A 7,202-nucleotide genomic window follows, 5' to 3' on the forward strand; every position below is an offset into this window, starting at 1 on the left:
TTGCAGCCACCAGTCAGACTGCTGACAAACTGGCACCTATGATTTGGGATCTAGCCAACAGAACAAAATGACAGGAGACGATGACAGGAAGTGGTGTACCATGAGCCGGAACCAGAAACCTCCACATTCCAGCAACAGCTTGCAAGCTACAGAGAAAACAAGCTGGGTGTGGACAAGTGGGACTTGGACTTTTCAGATATTGCTGTCTGATGTTTGGAGAACTAGAAACCAGGGAAATCTGGCAGATGCCCATGTTTGCCTACCCGAAAAGCATCCCCTCAACCTGTCTTCCTTGCCGAAGAGCACATTGCCCTCTGCAGAAGTGACAATGCTATTCACCCACTTTTCCAGCTCCCCTTGCAGCTGAGGAGTGAGTATATAGCCTAATTCTGGCCTATGGAACCTGTTGAGCGGCTTCTGGGAAAGATTTTCCTCCTACATAATGCTTTCTTCCCCATTTGATGAGGAAATGTAGCACCTTGGACTGCTATGGTCAACTCATGATCCTAAGGGGAGACACCACCAAAATGCAGATGGCAAATGGACAAATGAGATGCACCCGAGTCTTCATGACATGGTGGAGCCACTGCACCAATCCTGAAATCACCTGTTTCCATCCTACTTCTTAGTAAGATAATTGTTCTTACAGTTCACATTGCTTCCGGTTGTGTTCTCTGTTACTTACAGCAGCTGAAAGCATCTTTGCTGATACAGGGGAGATGGGAGGAAACCTGGTGGACCCCAAGCCTCTTGAGAAGGAGTGGAGACATACTCTCACCATTTTTTCCTCTTCAGATCTCACATTAAGAGGCCCAGAAAGAGCCATCAGCATTCAGACATCGGGGTTTTAATGATTTGTATCACAGTCCCATCTCTCACCCTCAATGTACCTGCTCTGCAGCTGTCAAGAATACAGGAGATGTGAGAATGAAGACTCAGTGTATCAGGCTTGGTTATCAGAGAATCTTCACTCAATTGGGGGTCAGTAGTCAAAGAATTCCAAGATATTTTCCATGTGAGCAATAGGAAGAGAGAGGGCAGTGGTTTCCCTGCATTAAATTTAGATGGTGGGTCTTGATAGGAGAATGGGCATACTTTTGAGAAACAATACTCTATAGTGTATGAGTATTACTGTGTATGTGACAGTGTAGACTATACACTCTGGGGGAAGGTAGGGTATAAAGGAACAAACATTTTTTGTAGTATGTACCCATTTAGCACATTGCCTGTATATGTTAGTTCACTTCTTTCTAGTCCTCACAAAAATCCTATATAGTAAGTATTTGCATCCCTTTTGCAGATTAAGAAACTGAGGAGCCAGGCACTGTGGCACTCAACTGTAGTCCTGACTACTCAGGAGGCTGAAGCAGGAGGATCACTTGAGGCCAGGAGTTCAAGGCTGCAGTATGCTATGATCATGCCTGTGATCCAGCCTGGGCAACATAACAAGACCTTATCTCAAAGAATAAAAAAAGAAAGAAAGAAATGGAGCCTGTGAGACTTTAGCTAATATGCCCAAAATCACATGGTCACTTTGCTTTAATTCCAAAGTCAAGGATCTTTCCATTGCATCACACTGCCTGTGTGGAAACATGTCAGTGTTGAGGAGTGCAGAGGGGGTGGTGGATATGAGTGAGTGTGGTACATGTATGTGTGTCTGTGTGTGAATTAGTGTATGTGTGTGCAGGTGAGAGTGTGTGTGTGTGTGTGTGTGTAAGAAATGATAGCTAACAGCAAAGTTGTTTATTTATTTTCGTTCTCAGCCATGGCTGAGTTACCTATATGCTAGATGGTCCACTGGATAGATACGGTGTTGGAGCAACATTTTTAGATTGCTTTGGGGCAAAGGGAAGTGCTGGATGTCTGCAAGATCACAGCCTCACTGGTCTCTCGTCCCAAGCCCAGCACAGGAGGAGTTCGACAACCACTTTCTTGGTTGAAGACAGGGTTAAAACTGAGACTGTAGCTAAAATTAGTCTTGGATGGTATGTGGGTTGGCAGGTGAATATAGTTTTGGTCTCAGGGCTTCATGCATCTGCCAATCATCAGCACTTTTTTTTAAGTTGTCATTTTGCAAGTTTAAAACGGGCTTCTCTGGTGTCAGGAAAACAAAAACATTCCTAAAATCCTCACAGTTGTGTCCAAGGGCTTCTGGACCTCAGGGCAGGACAAAGGAGAGCAGCAAAGCGACTGCTGGGGAAAGGGCAGAGAGTTGGACACTGATGGTCTGGAGTGAATGTTCCCATTGCCAATATGCCCTCCAGGGCCTAACTGTGAGGCAACAGGGTTAGGGGCTGCCACCTTCTCTCCTGGGATGCCAGGACTCCTAATCCCTCCTGCAGGTTTCTATGTTCAGACGTTCCTTTCAAGTCCTTGGGAAATCATCCCCAACTAATAAAGTAAGTTCACAAACTGCAAAAATAATGGCCCCCTCCAAGTCTCCCTGCCTGGCCAGGGAGCAGTGAGAGAGGCCCTCGGCTGCCACAGGGAGCTGAGGAGAGGCGTCCAGGCACCATCTCCCTTCCTGTGTCTCCCCTCTGAGGATACTCACTCCAGCATGGTTTGTGGGCTCCTAACAGGGGAGAAGCCATTCCCTAAAGCTGCCCATATGGAATTCCCATCTCACACGTGTACCTCAGAACCAACCACCCCCACCCCATCACATGCGAGGGCAGGGCAGGGACCTAGAGTGCGTTTCCAAGGAGAGGCCAGATTTTGAAAAGACCCCAAGTAGTACCTGCCAGTTGTCTTTGTTCCTGGTTTGGCAGATAGAGAAACATTTGATAAGTGTGTGAGTAATTTAACTATCCAGCTACATCAGTGAGGGTGGTTCACTTAGATATAATTCTCAGCAGGCCCACAGCCTCCCAGGCAAGAAGCATGTCAGTGTGCAAGTGAGTTTGAGTTGTTTTATCTTATAGATAACCCTGCATCTATTCTATGAATAAAAAGCAAATTATTTATAAGCTAAATTTAAATATTAGTCCATATTCACACTGCTATAAAGAACTACCTGAAACTGGGTAATTTATAAAGAAAAGAGGTTTAACTGATTCACCGTTTCGCATGGCTGGGGATGCCTTAGGAAATTTACAATCATGGTGGAAGGCAAAGGGGAAGCAAGGCACATCTTACATGACAGCAAGAGAGAGAGAGAAGGGGGAGGTGCTACACACTTTTAAATGATAAGATCTCGTGAGAACTCACTCACTATCATGAGAAGAGCAAGGGGGAAATCCAATCCGCCCCACCATCCAACCACCTCCCACTAGGTCCTTCCCCTCACATGTGGGGATTACAATTCGACATGAGATTTGGGTGGGGACACAGGACCAAACCACATCAACTACTATGTGTACCAAATTACTCATAAGAACCCTCATCCCTCTATAAAAACAGCTTCAGAGGAAAGAATTATATAAATAGGCCATTCTCTTTCATTCTTTCTTTCTTTTTATTTTTTCAAGGCAGGGTCTCACTGTGTGATCCAGGCTGCAGTACAATGACTCAATTATGGCTCACTGCAGGCTCAAACTTCTGGTCTCATGCAGGCTTCCCACCTCAGCTGGGGCTACAGGCATGCATCACCACACCTGGCTAATTTTTTATTTTTTGTAGGGACAGAAGTCTCACCATGTTGCCCGAGTTAGTCTCAAATTCCTCCCTCTTCAGCCTTCCAAAGTGCTGGGATTATAGGCATGAGCCACCACAACCAGTTTAGCCATCTTCTAAACTTCCTACAGACCAAAACAAGAGACACGGAGCTATTCCCTAAAGCTACCTTAATGGAATTCATGCTGTAGGGGAGGGAAAATATCTTTTGTTCTAGCCATCTTGAGTTCTGCAGCTGGGGCCCTGCAAATTAGACTAAGAAGAAATAGATTAACAGGAGAAAAACAGGTTATTAACAGGTGCATCATCGCTTCCCATGGCAGTACCCATCAATGAGTAAATCAGGGTGGTTAGAACTTAGGCTTATATAACATCTTAACAAAAGAACAATAGATTTTTAGAGAAGTGATAAGACAAAGGAAAAAAACCTTGAGTTTCAAGGGGCAGCAAATTGTAGAAAGGCAAATACATGGAGAAAATAATGGAAGATAAGGGCTAACTAAGGTTTGTATGTGGGTTTCTCTGCTGCCATATCTGGGCTGATATGGGTCTAGTGTTGTCCTCAGTGATTAATTTCTGTCCTAACTAGTAGGAAGGGGAACAGGGACCCCTTTACAAATTTATGTTCTGCTTTTAGGCAAATGACTGAGGAGAGGGCAAGACCGAGAGCATTTTTTGTATCTGCTTCTTCTTCATTGCCTTCCGTTGAGAAGCCATCTTTTAGGCTGACATATTTCGGGATGGCATACATTTGTGCCTGTCAGTGTCAACTCAAATCCTTTCTAGTCTTGCCAGCAGGCATCCACTGACATCCCCTCTGCCCAGCACTGGGAAATTTACTGAGGGACTTTCAAAAGAAATGTCTGCCCTCCACGAACCTCTCTTTTCATGAGGACAAGACTTTCAAATGAAAAAGAGTAAAAGAACAATTAAAGGCAGTTCCCTGTATCCATATGGAAGGCAGTAAGTGAGTGCCTAGCTGCCTTCTCCCATGAAGCATCTCAGACACCTGCATTCAGCATCAGTGTCCATAAAGGCCTGGAATTAACTCGCTGTCCACAGTGGGCCATTCCCTTTTCTCACTCATGCTGTCCCCTCAGCGTGGCATGGCGTTCCTCCCATCAGAGTTCTCCCTACAGAGTCAGCTCCTCAAAGCCCACCTGCTTCATGACACTCCCAGATGCCCAGTCAGTATGAATGATTCCTCCGACCAGACTCTCAATGTGGGCCGAAAGACCTGGAATCAGGAGTTACTTGTTACAGTTCAATGGGCAGAGAAAAGGAAATCAGAGGCAGAGCTCCCCGGATATCATTATTCTTTGTAAATTTTCATTAAACAACTGATACATATTTTTTTATAACAAAAAAGAGAGTAAACAAAATGTTTAAGGACTCATAAACACAAATGAAAATTATTGCATTTCCACAACCCAGAAACAACAAGTAACATTTGATAAACCTTTTTTCTGGTTGTTATTCTACCTGTATCTAAATAAAAAGAAGTTTAGGTGTAGGTGCAGATACACATAATGTGTCTACCAAGAAAAAATAAAACAATACTGCACTATGCTGTTTCTGTTTCGTGAACTGCTTGTTTCACTTGACAATGGATACTGAGCATCCTTCCACGTCCAGAATTACCCTTCTAACATCAGGCAGGTCAGAGTCAGCCTGATGTCCATGCGGTTTCCTCCATGGATTAGATACAGAAAAAAAGCCACCAAAGGTAAAGACCAGAGACTCCCCCTAGAGCTGCCCCCTGGGAGAAGCTAATCCTGCAGCACCTCCCGACTCAACACCTGTGCACAAACCTAGCTCCCTAAATGGGGGGCCAGGAGCTTCAATACCTAGACCCATTCCCACCTTCTGCTCATTCTGGCCTCAGCAAAACTTGAACCAAGCAAGCATAGGGCAGTTTAAGTTAAAGGGATCTGGTCGGGCACAGTGGCTCATGCCTGGTAATCCCAGCACTTTGAAAGGTGAAGGCAGGCGGATCACTTGAGGTCAGGAGTTCAAGACTCACCTGACCAATGTGGTGAAACCCTATCTCTACTAAAAAAAAAAAATACAGTAATTAGCTGGGCATGGTGGCACATGCCTGTAATCCCAGCTACTCCAAAAGGTGGAGGTTGCAGTGAGCCGAGATCACGCCACTGCACCCCACCTGAGCCACAGAGTGAGACTCTGTCTCAAAAAAACCAAAGTTAAAGGAATCTGTGCCTCAGTTCTTGAGACGGCTTAGAATTGCTGCCTGGTATGGACAGTGCACATTTCCACAAATCAGCAGTGAATTGAGAACTGCTTTTAAGGAAAACTGCTCAATATCTTCACCATCATGTTTATCAACCTCAGAGTATTCTATGGTAAGAATGTCTATTTATTCAATTCCTATAATCATATTTAGGATACATATATTATTATTAAAAAGTGGACTGCTATGAACATGTTTGCCAGATTTTTATGCATTATTATAAATGCACAATTAATCCTTTTCTTAAAGATACATTTCTAGAGGTAGAATTGCTAGATCAAAGAAGATACCGGTTTTTTTAATAGACAGCTTTTAAAATAGACAGTCAAGGTGGCCAAGTTTCTATCACTTTTACATTTGTGTATTACAATGCACAAAGCACCTGGCATAGGGGATACCACGATCACGAAGGTGGTTTTCCCAGGGCGAGTCTTATCCATTGCACTCTGGATGTGCTGACCCCTGCGATTATCCCAATGTGGGAAACTCAACTGCATAATTTATGGTAGTGGGGGACTATGTGTGTGCTCTCCCCTGGTGTTTATTAAAAAGAAAAAAATTATGATTCAAAGTAAATAAAAGAAAATGCACAAAGGAACAGCCCGTACCTCACACACACATGGATAAAATACAAGGCAGAGAGGGACAACCTCATTGTCTGGATTTACAGTTCTTTGACTACTGCTGAGAACAAATATTTCAGAAAATAGTTATAGGTTATTTTTATCTTTTTTTTGAATAGTGAGTTCTTGACCTTTGTCCCTGGACTCCTTGAAGTCCCACCACATGTTAAACCTTAGGATAATACAAACGACACTGATTTTCTCTACTCTGGAGAATTTCCAAGAGTTAGGAGCAAATTCCCCAGTTCCCAAGGGACCTACCCCCACTCCAGCTCACACCCCTTGCCTGCTCACCAAATTTGACTGCACAGTACAGAAGCATGGGTGTGATGGAAAAACTCCCAGCTTTTTTTTTTAATCTCTGGCTCTAGAACTTTGAAGCAACTCAACCTAAAGACAAGTCTACTCAAATGGCAAACCCTACCAGCTGTCTCTTGGCTCCCTCCCCTCCCCTCCTCTCCCTTTAGAGCTCAGCCTCAGCTCCTGCCAGATCATGACATCTTTACTCTTCTTGCCCTAACATTCCCAGATAGTAGAAGACTTAGTCTGAAAATACATGTGTTCCCCATGTGTGTCTGCATCTGTGAAAGACAGTCAATTCAGCAGACCCCCATCGAGTGTTTCAGCAGGCAGGGCCCTGAGCCCAGTGCTATTAGAGACATGGAGACTTTAAAAGAAAGACATGGCCGACTGCAGTGGCTCAGGCCTGTAATCCC

At 44.3% G+C, this 7,202-nt stretch overlaps 1 non-coding gene across 1 annotated transcript; it reads left to right on the forward strand.

Annotated features, from left to right (window-relative positions):
* Window positions 1–6,237: 6,237 nt before the first annotated feature.
* On the forward strand, window positions 6,238–6,400 carry LOC117064295. The gene has a single exon (XR_004429365.1). It is a non-coding gene; the product is annotated as a U1 spliceosomal RNA (small nuclear RNA).
* Window positions 6,401–7,202: the final 802 nt, after the last annotated feature.

The sequence above is a fragment of the Trachypithecus francoisi genome, unplaced genomic scaffold (genome assembly GCF_009764315.1).
Source record: "Trachypithecus francoisi isolate TF-2019V2 unplaced genomic scaffold, Tfra_2.0 Lachesis_group19, whole genome shotgun sequence".
NCBI lineage: Eukaryota > Metazoa > Chordata > Mammalia > Primates > Cercopithecidae > Trachypithecus > Trachypithecus francoisi.